The 25,653-nt window shown below is 45.8% G+C and overlaps 1 protein-coding gene across 2 annotated transcripts in view; it reads left to right on the top strand.

Moving 5' to 3' along the window:
• LOC134936070 (gastrula zinc finger protein XlCGF17.1-like) overlaps positions 1-25,653 on the top strand; it is a 392,476-nt gene that overhangs the window by 324,677 nt on the left and 42,146 nt on the right. The window contains exon 1 of one of the 2 annotated variants that reach the window (XM_063930979.1): positions 9,445-9,643. The exons of the other annotated variant lie outside the window; for it this stretch is intronic. The gene's annotated coding sequence lies outside the window, so the exon portion shown is untranslated. Of the gene's footprint in view, positions 1-9,444; positions 9,644-25,653 lie in introns of those variants that run through there. 2 annotated transcript variants of the gene reach the window in all.

Raw genomic sequence — 25,653 nt, 5'->3', positions numbered from 1 at the left:
GCAATGCTTTTACTAGCTATATATGGGTATAAAAGCATTGCCCTTTAAAATTATGGGCATAGCCATAAACCTGATCAGATGTGGCGGTTTTACATACCACCACTTCTTAAATAAACCCCCTAAAGTCTTCACTTTTAATGTAAATGGGCTACACTCTCCCAATAAGATAATTATGGCACTGTAATTCTTTGTGACAAACGCTGATATTATTTTATTACAAGCAACTCATTTTAAACATTTACCCCTGCCTAACTTCTAAATCTCTGCAATTCTTTTACTCTACCAGTTTTAAGAAATAAAATGGGATGTCCATTCTAATCTGAACTTCTTTGTTTCTGAATTTGTTATCTTCTATCTGGATCCTGTTATGAAAGACCCTGGCATATGAGTGAGACCTCCAGAGCCTCCTACTGAGATCTTCTGCCAATAACAACAACCTTTTGTTCCCATAGAGTTTTATACACACCGGTACTTAGGCTGTCACCTGGACTTAAGCTCAGGCAGTTGGGTCTCATTCAATACAAGGGTGATCGCAAGGTGTGACTGGAGTAAATACAAATACACTGGAAGAGTGAAGGTAGTCTGCAGAACCAGCAGGAGCAGGATTTTTGCAGGTCAGAGCATCAGGATTGCACACAGGTAAAAAACAGACAATTATCCACAACTTGTACAAATAATACTGATATTACTAATAGAGCAAAAATCAATACAGGCGCTATGGTGAAATTATAACCAAAATATAAAAATTCACACTAGTATAATTTCATGTAAACTGCAGCTCCCATGCGGGGTATCTGTAATCACCCAAATAAACTATATATTATAAATATAATTATACTCATATGACTATATAAGAGAACGCAAGATACTGAACCAATAGATACAATTTATTAAAATATTAAAAAGGTTGATCATAAAAACAACAATGTTGCTAAATATAGAGCATGTAGTCCTCTGACCATCACTGATAACTGTCAATGAAACAATAGTGTCCCTTATAATCTGAAAATGGAATGTCCAATTATTTCTTATGGACAAGGATTGAATGTTGGTATATGAAGTATCCCACTTCAAACTCTATTGAAAAGCAGAACCACGGTGATTTGAAGGTACCTCTGCAAAAACTATGCTCACAAGTGCATGCATGTTATACTTATTTGAAAGCCGCCTGAAAGGAGACAAGCTTTAAAGTCTCCTAGTCTGCGCCCTGCTTCTCTTTTCAACCCCCACACACACACATCCGTCCAGACAGCTGGACGCTTACCACAGATGAAATACTGATGCAGAAGCCGTGTCCTATCGCACAAGGAAGACCGAGCAGTGCGGGAGCAGCAATGTAGAGATGATGGCAGGTCCCAAGTGTAGCAGTGTGCGGACGTCGGCAGGTACCGGGGGGTGGGGGGAAGCAGACGCGGCTCAAATGCAGCGGAGACGATCGTCTGTGTGCCTGAAAGCAGGTGTGCAGAGGCGGTCAGTAACGTGAGAAGTGTAGCTCCAGCCCTAATTAACGCATTTCTCCGACCTAAGGGCAGCCGGTTTCATCAGAATAGGTTCCTGTGCTTTGGGAGTAGCTGATATTTAAAGGAGTCATTATCCAATGAAAATTCCTCCCTGGCACTTTCTTTATATTAGGAACACATGTATAGATTGGTACCTAGTGTGAACCTTAATCCATATAATCAAATATGTGGAACATAATAATTATACTTTCAAATATATGGCAAAAATCATGGACATTTATTTATAATATAGATAAAATACAGATCTATTACTTTCTATCTAAACAAATATAACTGTCTAAATTAATTCGGACAGACAGCACGGAGAGATACATAGCACATATGTTTCCTATCTATTTGTTAAATGTACCAATTCAAACCTCTAGTTAATATGAGACCTTGTGGCTCAGCACTCTAATCCCCCGAGCACCCAACCATAAAGGCCCGGGCTCAAGTCCCACTACAGACATCTTTTCATTTTTTATGTATTATCATTAGTTTATTCTTAGATTTTTTCATTATTAATAATAATTTGAATATAGGACTATAGTTCTATTTAGGATCCTTTCTATGGGTCCATTATCTAAATTACCCATAGATTATTCATTGCCAATTACAAACCAAAAAGGACCCATAGAAATATAAGGCTAATTCATCAATATAACTATTGCTAGTCATTATATTTTCACATATTTACATTATTTATTATTGTGTATTAAACACCACTACCATTTTAAAAAAAGGAGATATACAAAGAGAAATAAGAGAATGATGATATATTGTGTCTAATACCATACACATACAAGCATGTGTGCGCGTGCATATGGCACCAGCACACATACTGTATGTCTATACGGATCACAAGGGTAACCCTTTGAATGAGACCGCGTACAAAGCTTTAATATATTATGATATACTGATACGAAGAGAGCAGGCCAAGAATCCAAACAAGTTGCCATATATTTGAAAGTATAATTATTATGTTCTATATATTTGATTATATGTAATAAGGTTCACACTAGGTACCAATCTATACACGTGTTCCTAATATAAAGAAAGTGCCAGGGAGGAATTTTCATTGGATAATGACTCCTTTAAATATCAGCTACTCCCAAAGCACAGGAACCTAATTGTGGGGACTGGGGAGCAGCTGTATATTAATAATATAGGAGGAGTACAGTGCAGAGTTTTGCTGATCAGTGACCAGCAGTTTTATCCATTCTCTGCCTGAAAAAAAATGCTCCTTATCTGTGCTCAGTGTGCTGCATATATCTGTGCTCACACTGCTTAATTGTGGGGACTGGGGATCAGCTGTATTATATAGCAGGAGTACAGTGCAGAGTTTTGCTGACCAGTGACCACCAGTATACGTTGTCTGCCTGAAAAACACTCCATATCTGTGCTCAGTGTGCTGCATATATCTGTGCTCACACTGCTTAATTGTGGGGACTGGGGATCAGCTGTATTATATAGGAGGAGTACAGTGCAGAGTTTGCTGACAGTGACCACCAGTATACGTTGTCTGCCTCAAAAACACTCCATATCTGTGCTCAGTGTTCTGCATATATCTGTGCTCACACTGCTTTATTGTGGGGACTGGGGACCACCAGTATATTATATAGGAGGAGTACAGTGCAGAGTTTTGTTGACCACCAGTATACGTTGTCTGCCTGAAAAACACTCCATATCTGTGCTGCATTGTAGTATATAGTAGGAGTACAGTGCATAATTTTGCTGACCACCAGTATATAATATATAGGAGTACGGTACAGAAGGCCACTGCTGTACCTGCCTCTGTGTCATCAAGTATACTATCCATCCATACCTGTGGTGCATTTCAGTTTTGCACAGTTTGCTGACCACCAGTATATAATATATAGCATTACGATACAGTAGGCCACTGCTGTACCTACCTCTATGTCGTCAAATATAATATCCATCCATACCTGTGGTGCATTTAAGTTTTGCACAGTTTTCTGACCACCAGTATATAATATATAGCATTACGGTACAGTAGGCAACTTCTGTACCTACCTCTGTGTCGTCAAGTATACTATCCATCCATACCTGTGGTGCATTTAAGTTTTGCACAGTTTGCTGACCACCAGTATATAATATATAGCATTACGGTACAGTAGGCCACTGCTCTACCTACCTCTGTGTCATCATTCGTCAAGTATACTATCCATCCATACCTGTGGTGCATTTCAGTTGTGCGCAGTATATATAGTAGGCCATTGCTATTGATACTGGCATATAATTCCACACATTAAAAAATGGAGAACAAAATATGGAGGTTAAAATAGGGAAAGATCAAGATCCACTTCCACCTCGTGCAGAAGCTGCTGCCACTTGTCATGGCCGAGACGATGAAATGCCATCAACGTCGTCTGCCAAGGCCGATGCCCAATTTCATAGTAGAGAGCATGTAAAATCCAAAAAACAAAAGTTCAGTAAAATGACCCAAAAATCAAAATTGAAAGCGTCTGATGAGAAGCGTAAACTTGCCGATATGCCATTTACGACACGGAGTGGCAAGGAACCGCTGAGGCCCTGGGCTATGTTCATGGCTAGTGGTTCAGATTCACATGAGGATGGAAGCACTCATCCTCTCACTAGAAAAATGAAAAGACTTAAGCTGGCAAAAGCACAGCAAATAACTGTGCGTTCTTCTAAATCACAAATCCCCAAGGAGAGTCCAATTGTGTCGGTTGCGATGCCTGACCTTCCCAACACTGGAAGGGAAGAGCATGCGCCTTCCACCATTTGCACGCCCCCTGCAAGTGCTGGAAGGAGCACCCGCAGTCCAGTTCCTGATAGTCAAATTGAAGATGTCACTGTTGAAGTACACCAGGATGAGGATATGGGTGTTGCTGGCGCTGGGGAGGAAATTGACAAGGAGGATTCTGATGGTAAAGTGGTTTGTTTAAGTCAGGCACCCGGGGAGACACCAGTTTTCTGTGGGACGAATATGACCATTGACATGCCTGGTCAAAATACCAAAAAAAATCACCTCTTCGGTGTGGAATTATTTCAACACAAATGTGGACAACAGGTGTCAAGCCGTGTGTTGCCTTTGTCAAGCTGTAATAAGTAGGGGTAAGGACGTTAACCACCTCGGAACATCCTCCCTTATACGTCACCTGCAGCGCATTCATCATAAGTCAGTGACAAGTTAAAAAACTTTGGATGATAGCGGAAGCAGTCCACTGACCACTAAATCCCTTCCTCTTGTAACCAAGCTCCTGCAAACCACACCACCAACTCCCTCAGTGTCAATTTCCACCTTACACAGGAAAGCCAATAGTCCTGCAGGCCATGTCACTGGCAAGTCTGATGAGTCCTCTCCTGCCTGGGATTCCTCCGATGCATCCTTGAGTGTAACGCCTACTGCTGCTGGCACTGCTGTTGTTGCTGCTGGGAGTCGTTCGTCATCCCAGAGAGGAAGTCGGAAGACCACTTGTGCTACTTCCAGTAAGCAATTGACTGTCCAACAGTCCTTTGCGAGGAAGATGAAATATCACAGCAGTCATCCTGCTGCAAAGCGGATAACTCAGGCCTTGGCAGCCTGAGCGGTGAGAAACGTGGTGTCGGTATCCACCGTTAATTCAGAGGCAACTAGAGACTTGATTGAGGTACTGTGTTCCCGGTACCAAATACCATCTAGGTTCCATTTCTCTAGGCAGGCGATACCGAAAATGTACACAGACGTCAGAAAAAGTCACCAGTGTCCTAAAAATACAGTTGTACCCAATGTCCACTTAACTACGGACATGTGGACAAGTGGAGCAGAACAGACTCAGGACTATATGACTGTGACAGCCCACTGGGTAGATGTATTGCCTCCCGCAACAAGAACAGCAGCAGCGGCGGCACCAGTAGCAGCATCTCGCAAATGCCAATTCATTCCTAGGCAGACTATGCTTTGTATCACCGCTTTCCATAAGAGCAGTGCCGTAACTAGGTGTGTGCGAAGGGGGCACGGCCCACAGCGCAGTTAGGCTGTGGGCGCACCCTCCGCACACACTAATTGCTTCTCACCAGCTGCGCTATTAGTAGCGCTGTGCCCGGCACCTTCCCTGCCGGAGGCAGCGCTGCTAATATACATTACACTACAGCGGGCAGCGGCGCGGCGCGGCGCAGCGCTGCGCTGCCTGTGTAGACTCAGTCTCTCCCCACGATCAGTCCCCCTCTGACAGTCCGCCCCCCTCCTCCTGCTCTTCTCAGCACTTCCGGGAACGTCTATGAGATAGCTCATCTCATAGACGGCTGCTGCTGCCTTCGGTTCTCTGACGTCACGAGTGAAGTCTCTCTTCTCCCTCCCCTCGTCCCTCGTGCAGACAATGCTTACCAGGCATAACATGTTGGTGCTGCACATACATTAATCTAATGTGTTTGTGTATATATATCTATATATATTATATATATAGATATATATCTATAGATAGATAGGTATCTATATATATATATCTATATATCTATATATATATATATATATATAGATAGATCTATATATAGAGATAGATCTGTATATATATATATATATATATATATATAGATAGATAGATAGATCTATATATATATATATATATATATATATGGAGTACTACTGTCTGTGACTCTGATGCTGCCATGCTGTGTAAAGTGGCCGACGGACGCTACCGTGCTGTGTAAAGTGGCCGACGGACGCTACCGTGCTGTGTAATGTGGCCGATGGACGCTACTGTGCTGTGTAATGTTGACGATGGACGCTACCGTGCTGTGTAATGTGGACGACGGACGCTACCGTGCTGTGTAATGTGACTGACAGACATTACAGCGCTGTGTAATGTGATTGACCGAAGCTATCGCGTGACTAATGGACGCTACCGTGTGGTGTAAGTTGACTAATGGGCGCTACCGTGCAGAGTGTTGTGAGTAACAGACGATACTGTGCTGCGTAGTGTGAGTAACGGGCGGAGTTATGTGACTAATGCATGCTCCATGAAGCCACACCCTATTTTTTGATGCCAGTAACTAGCAAACGTGTGATTGATGGGGCGGGGAGGGGGGTAAAATTAATTTCAAAACATGTCAGGGGGGGGGGGGGGGGGGCGCCGATGCAGTTTCTTGCACACAGCGCTAAAATGTCTAGTTACGGCACTGCATAAGAGGCACACAGCTGACAACCTCTTACGGAAACTGAGGAAGATCATCGCAGAATGGCTTACCACAATTGGACTCTCCTGGGGATTTGTGACATCGGACAACGCCACCAATATTGTGCGTGCATTACATCTGTGCAAATTCCAGCATGTCCCATGTTTTGCACATACATTGAATTTGGTGGTGCAGAATTATTTAAAAATGACAGGGGCATGCAAGAAATGCTGTCGGTGGCCCGAAGAATTGCGGGCCACTTTCAGGAATTCAGCCACCACGTGCCGAAGACTGGAGCACCAGCAAACACTCCTGAACCTGCCCTGCCATCATCTGAAGCAAGAGGTGGTAACGAGGTGGAATTCAACCCTCTATATGCTTCAGAGGATGGAGGAGCAGCAAAAGGCCATTCAAGCCTATACATCTGCCCACGATATATGCAAAGGAGGGGGAATGCACCTGACTCAAGCGCAGTGGAGAATGATTTCAACGTTGTGCAACCCTTTGAACTTGCCACGCGTGAAGTCAGTTCAGACAATGCCAGCCTGAGTCAGGTCATTCCCCTCATCAGGCTTTTGCAGAAGAAGCTGGAGAGGAGCTAAAACAGAGCGATTCTGCTAGGCATGTGGGACTTGTGGATGGAGCCCTTAATTTGCTTAACCAGGATTCACGGGTGGTCAATCTGTTAAAATCAGAGCACTACATTTTGGCCACCGTGCTCGATCCTAGATTTAAAACCTACGTTGTATCTCTCTTTCCGGCAGACACAAGTCTGCAGAGGTTCAAAGACCTGCTGGTGAGAAAATTGTCAAGTCAAGCGGAACGTGACCCGTCAACAGCTCCTCCTTCACATTCTCCCTCAGCTGGGGGTGCGAGGAAAAGTCTAAGAATTCCAAGCTCACCCACTGGCGGTGATGCAGGGCAGTCTGGAGCGAGTGCTGACATCTGGTCCGGACTGAAGGACCAGCCAACGATTACTGACATGTCGTCTACTGTCACTGCATATGATTCTCTCACCATTGAAAGAATGGTGGAGGATTATATGAGTGACCGCATCCAAGTAGGCACGTCAGACAGTCCGTACGTATACTGGCAGGAAAAAGAGGCAATTTGGAGGCCCTTGCAGAAACTGGCTTTATTTTACCTAAGTTGCCCCCCCTCTAGTGTGTACTCCGAAAGAGTGTTTAGTGCATCCGCTCACCTTGTCAGCAATCAGCCTACGAGGTTACTTCCAGAAAATGTGGAGAAGATGATGTTCATCAAAATGAATTATAATCAATTCTTCCATGGAGACATTCACCAGCAATTGCCTCCAGAAAGTACACAGGGACCTGAGATGGTAGATTCCATTGGGAACGAATTAATAATCTGTGAGGAGGGGGATGTACACAGTGAAAGGGGTGAGGAATTGGAGGATGATGATGAGGTGGACATCTTGCCTCTGTAGAGCCAGTTTGTGCAAGGAGAGATTGATTGCTTCTTTTTTGGTTGGGGCCCAAACCAACCAGTCATTTCAGTCACAGTCGTGTGGCAGACCCTGTCGCTGAAATGATGGGTTCGTTAAAGTGTGCATGTCCTGTTTATACAACATAAGGGTGGCTGGGAGGGCCCAAGGACAATTCCATCTTGCACCTCTTTTTTCTTTCATTTTTCTTTGCATCATGTGCTGTTTGGGGACAATTTTTTTGAAAGGCCATCCTGCCTGACACTGCAGTGCCACTCCTAGATGGGCCAGGTGTTTTTGTCGGCCACTTGTGTTGCTTAGCTTAGTCACACAGCGACCTTGGTGCGCCTCTTTTTTTTCTTTGCATCATGTGCTGTTTGAGGACAATTTTTTTGAAGTGCCATCCTGCCTGACTCTGCAGTGCCACTCCTAGATGGGCCAGGTGTTTGTGTCGGCCACTTGTGTCACTTAGCTTAGTCACACAGCGACCTTTGTTGCTCCTCTTTTTTTCTTTGCATCATGTGCTGTTTGGGGACAATGTTTTTGAAGTGCCATCCTGCCTGACACTGCAGTGCCACTCCTAGATGGGCCAGGTGTTTGTGTCGGCCACTTGGGTCGTTTAGCTTAGCCATCCAGCGACCTTGGTGCAAATTTTAGGACCATAAATAATATTGTGAAGTGTGAGGTGTTCAGAATAGACTGAAAATGAGTGGAAATTATGGTTATTGAGGTTAATAATACTATGGGATCAAAATGACCCCCAAATTCTATGATTTAAGCTGTTTTTGAGGGTTTTTTTGTAAAAAAACACCCAAATTCAAAACACACCCGAATCCGGCAAAAAAATTTCAGGGATGTTTTGCCAAAACGCGTCCGAATCCAAAACACGGCCACGGAACCTAATCCAAAACCAAAGCACAAAACCCGAAAAATTTCCGGTGCACATCACTAGTTGTAACTGGAAAACCTGCCTGAGAGTCCTTATTTCAAGTACCCCTGTTACAAAATATATATGATGTGTGTATATGTACTGTCTTAGAGCACAGGTTCTCAAACTCGGTCCTCAGGACTCCACACGGTGCATGTTTTGCAGGTCTCCTCACAGAATCGCAAGTTAAATAATTAGCTGCACCTGTGGGCCTTTTAAAATGTGTCAGTGAGTAATTAATACACCTGTGCACCTGCTGGGTTACCTGCAAAACATGCACTGTGTGGGGTCCTGAGGACCGAGTTTGAGAACCTCTGTCTTAGAGAAAATGCCTAGTCTTGTTATACATTGCATTATCCTGCTGTACTATGGGGCTGTCACCACTTCAGGAGCTGAATGAGTTAATACAATCAGGAAGTGAGAGAGAGGCTCTGTGTGAGCTCAGAGTGGAGGACATGGATTAGGGGAAGGAGGGGGGAGGAGAAGTTTCCTGTGTGTGTGGAGAGAGGACGCTGGTGCTGGGCTTGTTTTTCGCACATCGGCTGCTTGTTTTTATTTTAGAATTAGCGACATTGGACACAACACATTTCAGTGGAGGCTGCGGGAGAGGAGGTGACGGTGACCGGCAGTGAGGTGAGCGATGTGCCTGGTGTATGAGAGACGTCTGTGGGCACCATATATGGTATGTGTGACACGTGGGGATCTAAGGCCTAATTCAGACCTGATTGCAAAAGCAAAATCTTTCTCTAATGGGAAAAACCATGTGCACTGCAGGTGGGGGAGATGTAACATGTGCAGAGAGAGTTAAGGGCCCTACACACTTAAAGATTATCTGTCCAATCTGGCTGATTGGAAAGAAAATCTGGCAATGGCTGGGCGCAAATGACAATCAACAATTTGCTCCCAAAATCAAGAAAATGGACAAAAACAGTTCAGATAAATTGGTTTAATGAAACAAAGTTAACCAACTTGTCTTAAAGTCCATTTTTGTCTGTTTTCCAATGTTTGAGAGCAAATAGTCAATTGCCATTTTCTCCCAGACATTGCCAGATTTTCTTTCCAATCAGACAGATTGGACAGATAATCTTTTAGTGTGTAGGGCCCTTTAGATTTGGGTGGGTTATACTGTTTCTGTGCAGGGTAAATACTGGCTGCTTTATTTTTACACTGCAATTAAGATTTCAATTTGAACACACCCCACCTAAATCTTAAGGTGTGTACAGACGGTAAGATCTTTTCTTCCGATTCTGACTATATAGTCAGAATCGGAAGAAAAGATAGTGCAGATCGCAAGGTGACAGTCACCTTGCGATCCCGATCCGATGCCGATGCGCGGCCCCGTACGGTCGGCATCGGACGAAAAAATAGGCTGTGCAGGCAGGTCAATCCTGACTATCTCTATAGAAGAGATAGTCAGGATTGAAATCGCACATAGCCAGCATCGCAAGCACACTCATTATGTGCTTGCGATGCTGGCTAAGTGCCGACCCGGCCCCCCGTCGCACGGTGAGAATCGGATAAGTCCGAATCTCACCGTGTGTACGCACCTTAACTCTCCCTGCACATGTTACATATGCCCCACCTGCAGTGCACTATGATTTTGCCCATTAGAGAGATATTTTGATTTTGCAGTCAGGTCTGAATTAGGCCCCTTATGCAGTAAGGATTGCTATTTCTGATATAAAGCAGATTCTGCGATCAAATAGTTGCCGCCCAGAAATGGAGAAATAACGCCCATTGCAGAAACTGTGACTGCATCGCAATATGCAGCTGATCGCAGAACCATGCGCAATTACCGGAACATGGAAGATTTTTCCTATCTGCGCCAGGTAAGGTCGGCTACAATTCTTGTGACACAAGAGGCTGGAAGTGGTCATCGCTGATGTCAGAGGCCCTCCTTTAAAAACTCCTGGGACGCCTGCGTTTTCTTACACACCCCCAGAAAATGGCAGGTTTCCACCTAGAAACGCCGGCTTCCTGTCAGTCAAATAGCGTCTGCATGCGATCACGGTGTATACGCATTTACTGTCGCTATTATTACTCGCACGTGCGCAATGCAAACACTGCTCATCCGCAGCCGCTCCATAATAAGCCGGATTGTGATTTGATAATTTTCTAATCCTTACTGAATAAGGTCCTTGGATGGAAGGTGGGCGAGCGGCAGATGGGGGATGGGATGACCCTGCTGTGTAATACACAGTGCTCATTATATTTATACAGGTAGCATCATATACTGGCATATATATTGTGTATATTATATATACAGATGTAGCCATGATCATCATTGTGTATCGCGGCAGTGATGTTGTGACAAGTGTGCCCACTGCGTACGCATGCACACACCATGTTACCCTATGGAGCTAACACCCGCTGCAATCGGTATCACAGCGGCGCGTTCACACTATGCAGCGATGCGTGCGCATGTGGGAATGCATCACGGTATAGATGAGCGTGGCTACAGCTGTAGTATAGGTGTATATAGGGAGAGAAAGCTATATCTGTATCCTATCATGTGTATAACCTAGGACAGTATCCCTGCTGTATAATAACACTGCACATTATACATATACAGTATATATAGAGATAGATGTTATTGGTATATAGTCCCTAGCGTATCATGTGTATAACCTAGGACAGTATCCCTGCTGTATAATAACACTGCACATTATACATATACAGTATATATAGAGATAGATGTTATTGGTATATAGTCCCTAGTGTATCATGTATATAACCTAGGGCAGAGTCCCTGCTGTATAAAAACACTGCACATTATACATATACATTATATCTAGAGATAGATGTTATTGGTATATAGTCCCTAGCGTATCGTGTATAACCTAGGGCAGTGTCCCTGCTGTATAATAACACTGCACATTATACATATACAGTATATATAGAGATAGGTGTTATTGGTATATAGGCCCTAGTGTATCATGTGTATAACCTAGGGCAGCGTCTCTGCTGTATAATAACACTGCACATTATACATATACAGTATATATAGAGAGAGATGTTATTGGTATATAGTCCCTAGCGTATCATGTATATAACCTAGGACAGAGTCCCTGCTGTATAATAACACTGCACATTATACATATACAGTGTATATAGAGAGAGAGAGATGTTATTGGTATATAGTCCCTAGCGTATCATGTATATAACCTAGGACAGCGTCCCTGCTGTATAATAACACTGCACATTATACATATACAGTACACTATCAGTGGCACATGCAGGGTGGTTTCCTAGTACCTGGGAACCCCCCTGATGAGCTGAATTTTCTATTTTTGAGATGGAGACACAGCTGTGTCTGTCTCACCTAAATGCTGCGATCGCGAATGCGACCATTAAACTGCTGCAGCAACAGAGAGATACTGTATGTACAGTTGTTCTCTTCTTACAGGATGTCCGGGGGAAAGCTGCTGCCTGCGTATGCTCAGCCACAGGAGCTCCCTCCGTCCTCACACTGCTGCTTCCTACCCCTGGTGAGGTATACAGTATGCATACTGTACAATTGCGTGTATGTATATGTGTAGTTATGTAAGTATGTGTGTTTGTTCTTGTGTGTGTGTGTGTGTGTGTGTGTGTGTATATATATATATATATATATATATATATATATATATATATATATATATACACACACACACACACACACACACACACACACACACACACACACACACACACACAATTAGTGATGAGCGGGTTCGGTTTCGGAGAAACCGAACCCCCCCGAACTTTACCTTTTTTGCACGGGTCCGAGCCATACTCGGATTCTCCCGTATGGCTCGGCTAACCCGAGCGCGCCCGAACGTCATCATCCCGCTGTCGGATTCTCGCGAGATTCGGATTATATATAAGCAGCCGCGCGTCGCCGCCATTTTCACACGTGCATTGAGATTGATAGGGAGAGGACGTGGCTGGCATCCTCTCCGCGAGACAGTTGATCTGATAGCTTTGCTTGGTAAGTTATTTTACTATTGTGGGAAGGATTGGGGAGCAGCTGTTAGGAGGAGTACAGTGCAGAGTTTTGGTGATAGTGACCACCAGTTTTTTATCCGTTCTCTGCCTGAAAAAAACGCTCCATACCATCTGTGCTCAGTGTGCTGCATGATATATGATATGTGCTGAGTGCTCAAACTGCTTAATTGTGGGGACTGGGGAGCAGCTATAGCAGGAGTACAGTGCAGAGTTTTGCTGACAGTGACCACCAGTATACGTTTGTCTGCCTGAAAAACATTCCTGTGGCTTTCTTTTTTATACTAGTAGTTTAGCAGTCTGCTGACAGTGTCCACCAGGTCCATTATACTGTATATAGCAGTACGGTAGGCCACTGCTGTACCTACCTCTGTGCAGTGACGTGCAGTGAGGTAAATGGCTGGGGAGGCACTGGCTTGCATCAGAGCCAGTTTACACATATATGAGCCCAATAAAGGCGTTTGTCAGGGAGGACTGTGCGGTGTTGCACACATTGCGCACTTCACCCAGGTTACATTTTGTTAGCTTTTCATTGTACAGAAGCTCCAAACAAAACTGCTAACATTACAGTATTTACTAAGCCTTAGATGGAGATAAAGTCAATGAAGATAAAGTACCAGCCAATCAGCTCCTAACTGTCATTTTTCAAACACAGCCTGTGACATGTCAGTTAGGAGCTGATTGGCTGATATTTTATCTCCGTTGACTTTATCTCCATCCAAGGCTTAGTAAATAAACCCCTAAGTCACTTAACTAACAAGCTGGTGCCGCTGTATGGTCAGAACCTCAGAATGATTTACAGAATTTACAGAACTTAAAAGTCTGGCTAGCAATAAATATGTAAGGCTTAACCTGCCTCTGAAATTTGTTATAAATCATTACTGTATTTATCAGGTTACCAGTCTGATGGTGTCTACACGATTTCGGTTTATGGACAATGGCCCTCATTCCAAGTTGATCGCTCACTAGCTACTTTTTGCAGCCGTGCAAACGTATAGCCGCCGCCCACGGGGGAGTGTATTTTCACTTTGCAAGTGTGCAATCGCATGTGCAGCTGAGCGGGACGAAAAAGTTTTTTGCAGTTTCTGAGTAGGTCTGAACTTACTCAGCCGCTGCGATCACTTCAGCCTGTCCGGTCCCAGAATTTACGTCAGACACCCGTCCTGCAAACACTTGTACACGCCTGCGTTTTCCCTACTACTCCCAGAAGACGGTCAGTTGACACCCACAAATGCCCTCTTCCTGTCAATCTCCTTGTGAACGGTTGTGCAAATGGAATCGTCGCTAGAAGCATTGCACAGCAACAATGCTGTTCGTACCTGTACGACGCACCTGCACATTGCGGAGCATATGCATGCGCGGTAGTATCCTGATCGCTGCCCTGTGAAAATCAACAGCATGCGATCAACTCGGAATGACCCCCAATATTGGCAAGAAACTGCCCAGAGGCATGAGCCTCCAATCTAGCCAATATCAACCCTGCCTGCACAGTCTATTTTTATTACGATGCCGATCCCCCAGGAGCGCACATCGCAAGAGCATGCACATGGTGCAATATGCACTAACTTTTTTTATGATTTTGACTATATAGTCAAAATCGTAAGGACAAATTGCACCATGTGTACGGGGCTTAACACACATACAACTGTTTCACATAAAACAACTGCAGCTTACCTAAACTACCAGACAAAGCTAGATGTGACCTTTATGCAGGCTTTGTAAGAGAAGAGTATAGAGGCACCTATACATACTTTGGAATCTGGAGAAGTGACCATTAGACAGCAATGTTAATAACTCCTGAAACACCCAGTGAGTGTACAGTCCAGCAGCAGCTAGTCATCTCAGCCAGCAAGCAGTGTGATACCTATTCTAGTATAATGCACCCTACAAACTGGCCGATGGCAGCAATTTTGACGATGATCGATGTCGTCCAAATTGACTTGCATTGAAAAACGTTGGAAACCAAAGATGAACGACTGCAGGGATGCACATTGTTCATCTTTGGTGCATACACACTCGATATGAATGATTTCTTGTTCTTTACTAAACGAGAACATTCATATCACCCTGCAACATCGCCCAGTGTGTAGGGCGCATATGAGACGAAGAGGGAGCATACAAAGTAAAGTTACAGTACTTTTTATTCCAGTTATGCTACGTAGATAAAAAGGAAAAAAAACATATTGAAAATTATGTGATAAAATCACACACAAAACTACAAATAATAAAAAAAATTGCAGGTAATGTTATTTCAGTTTTAGAGGGCAACACTACAAAACAAGACTAAGTAGAGGAGACATCTTAAAGTGTTCTACAGTATACACACACTAACTGCATTCTATATAACAGACACATACCATACTTGCCTACTCTCCCGGAATGGCCGTGAGGCTCCCGAAAATTGGAAGAACAGGCAAGTCCCCCGATTTCAGGGGCCCCCCCTGCCCGGCCGCCTACTTAGCGAGTAAAGTGGGCGGTCCGGACAGGCGATGAAGCGATTCTTGTTGTATCGCGTCATCATAGCCACGCCCCCTGCTGTATAATGCCGGTAAGAACGGCATTACACTGCGGGGGGGGGGGGGGGAATGGCGGTGGCTTACATGACGCGATCCTGCAGCCACGCCCCCGTCCCACCTCCACCACACTCCCATTCCGCCTCTGGCCTGCCACCCTCTGTGCGTCACGTCACTGCCCGCCTTCATGCTGAGCTGACCTGGCTGCTCTCTCCCAGAGACAGCAGCCATAAAGTCAGCAAGTATGACACATACTGTAGCTAAACGTCCCACCAAGGTAATTCAGATTGGTCACTCCCACTAATCACATACAGTAGATATGTGCAGAGTATGCTACATGCAGTACTGTACATACCAGATTACAGTCAGTGCAGCTCCTGATGTGCAAGTGGCTACTCGAGGGCATTGATTTATCACCTTGTCCAACACTTTTGTACAGTAATCCATTTAATTTATCAAAACAGGTATGATATGTCTATGGGAGGGTCACACACAACTGCAGATTAGTAATGTGCAACAGTAATAGTCCTAGAGAGCAGCATGGATGTTGCACTGCAGTGCAGAGCCAAAGTCCTGGGGTTCCCCTGTGCAGAGGTCCCAGCCAGCAGCATCACACAGAGACTGCTGCATGCTGTGCACAGGGGTGGGCTGTCAGTGCTGATGAGCTTTGACCTCTGCACCAGTGTAGGGCAGCAGGCAGGCTCATGTCACAGAGAAGTATCGATCAGCTGTGTGATAACAGTGCAGATCATACTCACTGTATACAATATAGAGTATACAGAGCTGAGGCACAGAAAATGTATGTTACAGGGCCTTACCTAGCCAGAGCACTGGAGGATTAGGACGGAGCATGAAGGCAGCGGCAGTGCTGAGTGCTCTGTCGGAAGTGAGCTGTCTGAAGCTCTGAACTTCCTGGTCAGGTCACCTGATCATCATTGAGGCAGATGTAGTAGCTGCCTCTAGTGGTCCCTTTTCTCTTTGATATTATTGGCAGCGGCAGAGCCCCGCCCCCCTGCACTAGGCAGATCTTACTATCACAGGAGAGGCAGAGCTGGATGCTGCCTCACGACCCTCGGTGTCTTCCTGGAGCACTGCAACGTGTGAGTTTAGACTATAAAAATTATTTGAAGAATACAAAGATTGTACTTATAAATTTGAAATATTTACCTTGTACTGTCCAGATCATTTTTATAATGAAAACTCTGTATCTGTAGTATGACAGGTGAGGCACTGCCTCCCCTGACTGCACGTCCCTGCCTCTGTATAGTCACTCGTCATCCATAAAGTATACTATCCATCCATCTACATTGTATACCTGTGGTGGCTTTTTTTTTATACTAGTAGTACTAGTTTAGCAGTCTGCTGACAGTGTCCATCAGGTCCATTATACTGTATATAGCAGTACGTTAGGCCACTGCTGTACCTACCTCTTGTCACGATCCGGCTATCTGGACGCCATTACCTGCCGTATAGGTGTCTTCTGAGACTGGCCCAGCGTTCCAAGTCCGTATCTCATCTGTGTCAGCACTCTGCACATCCCTCCTGTCATTCTGAGACACTACCACAGCGGTGCCATGTTTGAATCCAACATGGCGTCTCCAGTCCTCCGCCGCCGTTCCTGTGTTATTGCTGCAGGTTCTCAGAATAGTGTATCATGCCTGCCGCGGCCTCTGCTGCCCTCCAAGTGTCTCAGCATATGGCTGTCATATGGCGTCTCCTGTCCTCCGCGGCTGGCGCCGCCATTAGCAATATGTTTGCACATTTAATTTCAAACCAGTTTTCCCTCCAGGTTCCAGCATGGGCGCAGCCATGTTGGATTTGATCACATGCTCCAATTCCTCCAATCCACCGTCTCTGGAATCTGCATAATTGCCCAGCCAATGCCTGCATAGCAGCAGGTATAAGTATCCTGTGTCTGGGTCAGTGCTTTGAAAGTCATACCTTGTTCCAGTCTCTCTCTCCTGTGGCTGGTTTCTCCAGGTTCCAGTTCCTGTCTCCAGTATCCACAAAGAGACCCGCACCTGCTTTCCATCCTGCGGTGCAGCCTGACTCTACAGTCCTCCGTGGCTGTCCAGTTTCCAGCTATCTACTATCTGCTTCCAGCAGCCAGCTTTCAACTGATTCCAGCTTCTACAAAACACCGGTGCTGATCCAGCGGATCCTATCTTACCAGCAGTATCCACTACCACCGGTAATCATCTATCAGCTATTCTGTTTCTACGCTCCCTAGCATCTCACATCATCCCCTCTGTATTTCATCACCTGGCTGATTCCATTCAGCATCCACTCCATGTCTTACCACCTGGCTGGTTCCATCCAGGTGATACAGCAGCTTACTCAAGTTACCTGATTCACCTGTTACAACTACTGGCATGTACCTTGGCTGTCTCCACTACTACAACCAGGCCTGGTAAGGTTTTTCCATCAAAGGACTTTAACATCTGTTCTAACCTACCAGTGCTCTGTGATACCTTCTATGGTTACGTGTTCCAGGAACTGTGTTATTTGCCACTGTCATTGCTAAACCTTGAATGCTGCTTGTTATTACACGGAGTCTGTTAATAAACTTTTATTTTGAATTTTAACCTGGTTGTCATGGTCACACCTTCGGGTAATCATTCTGCACTTACATGTCCAGGGGTCTGATTAAACCTCCCAAGTTTAATTTTATATCAGCCCCTACAACTGAGGCTTCCTCCCGTCAGCCTAAACCCTCAGTTGTGACAGTAAGCACTGACCATATGAATCCAGCCGGAGACCAGGATCAAGCGGCTAGACCTATGCAAGAACTGGCAGCCAGACTCGAACATCAGGAGGCTGCACAAGGTCACATCATCCGCTGTCTCCAGGATCTCTCTACTCGGCTGGATGGGATTCAGACGACCCTCCGTGGACCTGGGACGTCTGGTGCGTCCACCACAGTGACTCCAGCTGTAACCCCACCCACCTTACCCATTTCCATACCACGTCTTCATCTTCCAACGCCAGCAAAATTTGATGGATCTCCAAAGTTCTGCAGGGGATTTCTCAACCAATGCGAAATCCATTTTGAACTTCAACCTGGCAACTTCCCCAGTGACCGTACCAAAGTTGCTTATATTATTTCTCTTCTCAGTGGCTCAGCCCTTGATTGGGCATCACCGTTATGGGAGAAATCTGATCCCCTGCTGTCCTCCTATACTGACTTTGTAGCATCATTCAGGCGCATCTTCGATGAGCCAGACTGGGTATCCTCTGCTTCATCTGAGATTCTCCGTCTACGCCAGGGAACACGTACTGTGGGACAGTATCTTTATACAGTTCAAAATCCTGGCATCTGAACTGGCCTGGAACGATGAGGCCCTGTATGCTGCATTCTGGCATGGCTTGTCAGAACGCATTAAAGATGAGTTAGCTACCAGAGACTTGCCTTCTAAGTTGGATGAGCTAATTTCACTATGCATGAAGGTTGATCTACGGTTCAGAGAGAGAGCAACCGAGTGAGGAAGATCATCCGTTCCTAAATCTTCTGCTCCTCCTCCTCGTCAACCATCTCCCTCCAAGGATGAGCCTATGCAAATTGGTCGTTCCCGTCTATCTCCCGCTGAGCGCCGAAGACGCCTCTCCGAGTCTCTATGTCTCTACTGTGCAGCTCCGTCGCACACTATTAATGCCTGTCCCAAACGTCCGGGAAACTCCAGATCCTAGCTCGCCAAGGAGAGGGCCGGCTAGGAGTAATGATCTCCTCTCCATCTCCTCATGATTGTAACCTCCCAGTGTCGCTCCAAATTGCTCAACGTTACAGGAACGTCATTGCCCTCCTAGATTCCGGAGCAGCTGGGAATTTCATAACCAAAGCTTATGTTAAACGGTGGTCCCTACCCACCGAGAGACTGTCCTTGTCCATCTCTTTGACTGCCGTGGATGGCAGCAAGATTTTTGATGCAGTCATTTCCTTAAGGATTCTTCCAGTTCGTCTGAGAGTGGGAGTTCTTCATTCTGAGTATATTTCTTTTCTAGTGATTCCAAGAGCCAAACATCCAGTGGTTTTAGGCCTTCCATGGCTCCGTCTCCACAACCCATCGATTGACTTGACGACTACGCAAATACTGGTATGGGGTCCCTCCTGTGCTGAGACTTGTTTAGCCAAAGTTCTTCCTGTTTGTTCTTCCTTCCCCAGGTCATCTGATGTTCCACCTCCTCCATATCAAGACTTCACAGACGTGTTCAGTAAAGCCTATGCTGATATTCTTCCTCCTCATAGAGAATGGGACTGCCCAATCGACCTCATTCCAGGGAAGGTTCCACCGCAAGGCCGAACTTATCCGTTGTCTCTGCCTGAGACACACTCCATGGAAGAGTACATCAAAGAGAACCTGGCGAAGGGTTTCATCCGACCATTTTCTTCTCCAGCTGGCGCAGGCTTCTTCTTCGTTAAGAAGAAAGACGGTAGTCTGCGTCCGTGCATCGACTACAGAGGTCTGAACGACATTACCGTCAAGAACCGAAACCCTTTACCCCTGATTACAGAGCTCTTCGATAGAGTTGTGGTGCAACCATTTTCACAAAGCTGGACTTGAGGGGTGCCTACAATCTCATCCGGATCCGTGAGGGTGACGAGAGGAAGACCGCCTTTAACACCCGTGACGGACATTATGAGTACCTCGTCATGCCCTTCGGATTGAGCAACGCTCCAGCTTGTCTTCCAGCACTTCGTGAATGAGATCTTCAGGGACATCTTATACCGCCATGTCGTGGTTTATCTAGATGATATCCTCATCTTTGTTAATAATCTAGAAGATCATCGTTTCTGGGTAAAGGACGTTCTTTCCCGTCTCCGTGTCAATCACCTCTATTGCAAATTGGAGAAGTGTGTGTTTGAAGTTAAAACCATTCCGTTTCTTGGTTACATTGTGTCCGGTTCTGGACTAGAGATGGATGCTGAGAAACTCCAAGCAATGCAGAATTGGCCTATACCCTTAACCCTCAAAGGGGTCCAGAGGTTCTTAGGGTTCGCCAATTATTATAGAAAGTTTTATACGAGACTTTTCCACCATTGTGGCGCCTATCACTGCATTAACCAAGAAAGATGCTAATCCGTCCAAGTGGTCCGAAGAAGCTACGCAGGCCTTTCACTTTCTGAAGCAATGGTTCATCTCTGCACCAGTTCTGAAACAGCCCGACACCGACTCTCCTTTCATCTTAGAGGTGGATGCCTCCTCCGTTGGAGTAGGAGTGGTGTTATCCCAGAGGGCCAAAGATGGCCATCTACATCCTTGCAGTTTCTTCTCCCGGAAGTTCTCCCCAGCTAAGCGCAACTATGCCATTGGCGATCAGGAGTTGCTAGCCATCAAGCTTGCTGTGGAGGAGTGGAGATACCTGTTGGAGGGAGCTTCTCATTCAATCACCATACTTACCGACCACAAAAATCTTTTATATCTCAAAGGCGCACAATGTCTGAACCCTCGTCAGGCCAGATGGGCACTTTTCTTCTCTAGGTTCGACTTTAAACTCCAGTTCTGTCCGGGTTCTCAGAATCGTAAGGCCGATGCCCTTTCCCACTCATGGGAGCAAAAAAATGAGTCCGAGTCTGCAGACAAGCATCCTATTATTAATCCGTTGGCATTCTCCATGGTAGGGATGGACTCTACGCCCCCACCAGGGAAAAGTTTTGTTAAGCCAGTTCTAAGGAAGAAGCTCATGCATTGGGGCCATGCTTCCCGTTTTGCTGGACATACAGGCATTCAGAAAACCCTTGAGTTTATCTCTAGGTCCTACTGGTGGCCAACTCTGAAGAAGGACATTATGGAATTTATTGCCTCCTTCCCAAAGTGTGCCCAACACAAAGTCTCCGGCCAGTCGCCTGCGCGGCAATTGGTTCCATTATCTGTTTCCAGTCGACCATTGACCCATTTGTCGATGGACTTTGTTACTGATCTACCTATCTGCAACAAGTTTAATACCATCTGGGTGGTAGTTGACCGGTTCACCAAGATGGCACATTTCATCCCTCTCGCCGGTCTTCCGTCAGCTTCCAAGTTGGATCAAGTGTTTATACAAGAGATCTTCCAACTTCACGGTCTTCCTGAAGAGATCATCTCGGATCGTGGAGTACAATTTGCAGCCAAATTTTGGCGAAGTTTGTGTCAAGCCCTCCAAGTCAAGTTAAAGTTTTCCACAGCTTACCATCCTCAGACCAATGGTCAAACCGAGAGGGTGAATCGGAACTTGGAGGCCTTCCTCCGTATATATGTGTCTTCCTCTCAGCCACAACAATCAATACCATTCCTCATCTTCTTCGATACCATTCTTCATCAATTATGGATTCCACCCTAAAGTCCCAGAATTCCAACCGCTTCCCGCAACTTCTGTTCCAGCAGTGGATGTCACCTTGCGTCAGTTTTCAAATAACTGGAAGAACGTCCGCGCAGCCCTGCTTAAAGCCTCATTCAGGTATAAGAAGTTTGCCGATAGGAAGCGTAGAGCGGTTCCTGCTCTCAAGGTGGGTGATCGTGTGCGGTTGTCCACGAAGAATTTGAGGTTGAGAGTTCCCAGCATGAAATTTGCACCTCGCTACATCGGTCCTTTCAAGATTGAACAAGCCTTCAATCCTGTTGCATACAGATTACAGTTACCACCCTTCTTGAAAATACCCAGGACATTTCATGTTTCCTTGTTGAAACCGCTGATCCTGAATCTGTTTCATTCCGCACTTCCTCCAGCTCCCAAAGTTCAGACTCAACGGGGAGTCGAGTATGAGGTGGCCAAGATTTTGGACTCACGTTTCCGTTACGGTCAGTTACAGTACCTCATTGACTGGAAGGGCTATGGTCCTGAAGAACGTTCTTGGACCAATGTCTCAGACGTCCATCATCCTGCCTTGGTCCAAAATTTCCACTCAAAGTTTCCTTTAAAGCCTAAGATGTGTCCTGGGGCCACTCCTAGAGGGGGGGTGCTGTCACGATCCGGTTATCTGGACGCCATTACCTGCCGTTTAGGTGTCCTCTGAGACTTGGCCAGCGTTCCAAGTCCGGATCTCATCTGTGTCAGCACTCTGCACATCCCTCCTGTCATTCTGAGACACTACCACAGTGGCGCCATGTTTGAATCCAACATGGCATCTCCCGTCCTCCGCGGCCTCCGCCGCCGTTCATGTGTTATTGCTGCAGGTTCTCAGAATAGTGTATCATGCCTGCCGTGGCCTCTGCTGCCCTCCAAGTGTCTCAGCATATGGCTGTCATCTGGCGTCTCCTGTCCTCTGCGGCCGGCGCCGCCATTATCACTATGTTTGCACATTTCATTTCAAACCAGTTTTCCCTCCAGGTTCCAGCATGGGCGCAGCCATGTTGGATTTGATCACATGCTCCAATTCCTCCAATCCACCGTCTCTGGAATCTGCATAGTTGCCCAGCCAATGCCTGCATAGCAGCAGGTATAAGTATCCTGTGTCTGGGCCAGATAGATGTCAGTGCTTTGAAAGTCCATACCTTGTTCCAGTCTCTCTCTCCTGTGGCTTGTTTCTCCAGGTTCCAGTTCCTGTCTCCAGCATCCACAAAGAGACCCGCACCTGCTTTCCATCCTGCGGTGCAGCCTGACTCTACAGTCCTCCGTGGCTGTCCAGTTTCCAGCTATCTACTATCTGCTTCCAGCAGCCAGCTTTCAACTGATTCCAGCTTCTACAAAACACCGGTGCTGATCCAGCGGATCCTATCTTACCAGCAGTATCCACTACCACCGGTAATTATCTATCAGCTATTCTGTTTCTACGCTCACTAGCATCTCACATCATTCACTCTGTGTTCATCACCTGGCTGGTCCCATCCAGCATCCACTCCGTGACTTTAGTACCTGGCTGATTCCATTCAGCTTTCACTCTGTGTTTCATCACCCGGCTGATTCCACTCAGCATCCACTCCGTGTCTTACCACCTGGCTGGTTCCATCCAGCTGATACAGCAGCATACTCAAGTTACAGATTCACCTGTTAAAACTACTGGCATGTTCCTCGGCTATCTCCACTACTACAACCAGGCCTGGTAAGGTGATTCCATCAAAGGACTTTTACATCTGTTCTATACCTACCAGTGCTCTGTGATACCTCCTATGGTTATGTGATCCAGGAACTGTGTTATTTGCCACTGTCTTTGATTTACTTTGAATGCTGCTTGTCATTTCACGGAGTCTGTTAAATAAACTTTTTTATTTTGAATTTAAAACTGGTTGTCATGGTCACACCTTTGGGTAATCAATCTGCACTTACATGTCCAGGGGTCTGATTAAACCTCCCAGGTTTAATTTCATCCTGGCCCCTACAACTGAGGCTTCCTCCCGTCAGCCTAAACCCTCAGTTGTGACACAGAAGACTGGAGCACCACCAAAAATACCTGAACCTGCCCTGCCATCATCTGAAGCAAGAGTTGGTAACGAGGTGGAATTCAACCCTCTATATGCTTCAGAGGATGGAGGAGCAGCAAAAGGCCATTCAAGCCTATACATCTGGCCACGATATAGGCAAAGGAGGTGGAATGCACCTGTCTCAAGCGCAGTGGAGAATGATTTCAACACTGTGCAAGGTTCTGCAACCCTTTGAACTTGCCACACGTGAAGTCAGTTCAGACACTGCCAGCCTGAGTCAGGTCATTACCCTCATCAGGCTTTTGCAGAAGAAGCTGGAGACATTGAAGGAGGAGCTAAAACCGAGCGATTCCGCTAGGCATGTGGGACTTGCGGATGGAGCCCTTCATTCGCTTAACCAGGATTCACGGGTGGTCAATCTGTTGAAATCAGAGCACTACATTTTGGCCACCGTGCTCGATCCTAGATTTAAAACCTATGTTGGATCTCTTTCCGGCAGACACAAGACCTGCTGGTGAGAAAATTGTCAAGTCAAGCGGAATGTGACCCGTCAACAGCTCCTCCTTCACATTCTCCCGCAACTGGGGGGGTGCGAGGAAAAGGCTAAGAATTCCGAGCCCACCCGCTGGCGGTGATGCAGGGCAGTCTGGAGCGAGTGCTGACATCTGGTCCGGACTGAAGGACCTGCCAACGATTACTGACATGTCGTCTACTGTCACTGCATATGATTCTCTCACCATTGAAAGAATGGTGGAGGATTATATGAGTGACCGCATCCAAGTAGGCACGTCAGACAGTCCGTACGTATACTGGCAGGAAAAAGAGGCAATTTGGAGGCCCTTGCAGAAACTGGCTTTATTCTACCTAAGTTGCCCTCCCTCCAGTGTGTACTCCGAAAGAGTGTTTAGTGCAGCCGCTCACCTTGTCAGCAATCGGCATACGAGGTTACTTCCAGAAAATGTGGAGAAGATGATGTTCATTAAAATTAATTATAATCAATTCCTCCGTGGAGACATTCACCAGCAGCAATTGCCTCCAGAAAGTACACGGGGACCTGAGATGGTGGATTACAGTGGGGACAAATTAATAATCTGTGAGGAGGGGGATGTACACAGTGAAAGGGGTGATGAATCGGAGGATGATGATGAGGTGGACATCTTGCCTCTGTAGAGCCAGTTTGTGCAAGGAGAGATTGATTGCTTCTTTTTTTGGTGGGGGCCCAAACCAACCAGTCATTTCAGTCACAGTCGTGTGGCAGACCCTGTCGCTGAAATGATGGGTTCGTTAAAGTATACAACATAAGGGTGGGTGGGAGGGCCCAAGGACAATTCCATCTTGCACCTCTTTTTTCTTTCATTTTTCTTTGCATCATGTGCTGTTTGGGGAGTATTTTTTTTGAAGGGCCATCCTGCCTGACACTGCAGTGCCACTCCTAGATGGGCCAGGTGTTTGTGTCGCCCACTTGTGTCGCTTAGCTTAGCCATCCAGCGACCTTGGTGCAAATTTTAGGACTAAAAATAATATTGTGAGGTGATCAGAATAGACTGAAAATGAGTGGAAATTATGGTTATTGAGGTTAATAAAACTATGGGATCAAAATGACCCCCAAATTCTATGATTTAAGCTGTTTATTAGGGTTTTTTGTAATAAACACCTGAATCCAAAACACACCCGAATCCGACAAAAAAATTTCGGTAAGGTTTTGCCAAAACGCGTCCGAATCCAAAACACGGCCGCGGAACCGAACCCAAAACCAAAACAGAAAACCCAAAAAATTTCTGGTGCACATCACTAATTTTACATATTAATAAAT

This window comes from Pseudophryne corroboree, chromosome 6 (genome assembly GCF_028390025.1).
Source record: "Pseudophryne corroboree isolate aPseCor3 chromosome 6, aPseCor3.hap2, whole genome shotgun sequence".
NCBI lineage: Eukaryota > Metazoa > Chordata > Amphibia > Anura > Myobatrachidae > Pseudophryne > Pseudophryne corroboree.
This window is presented reverse-complemented; position numbering and strand designations above follow the sequence as displayed.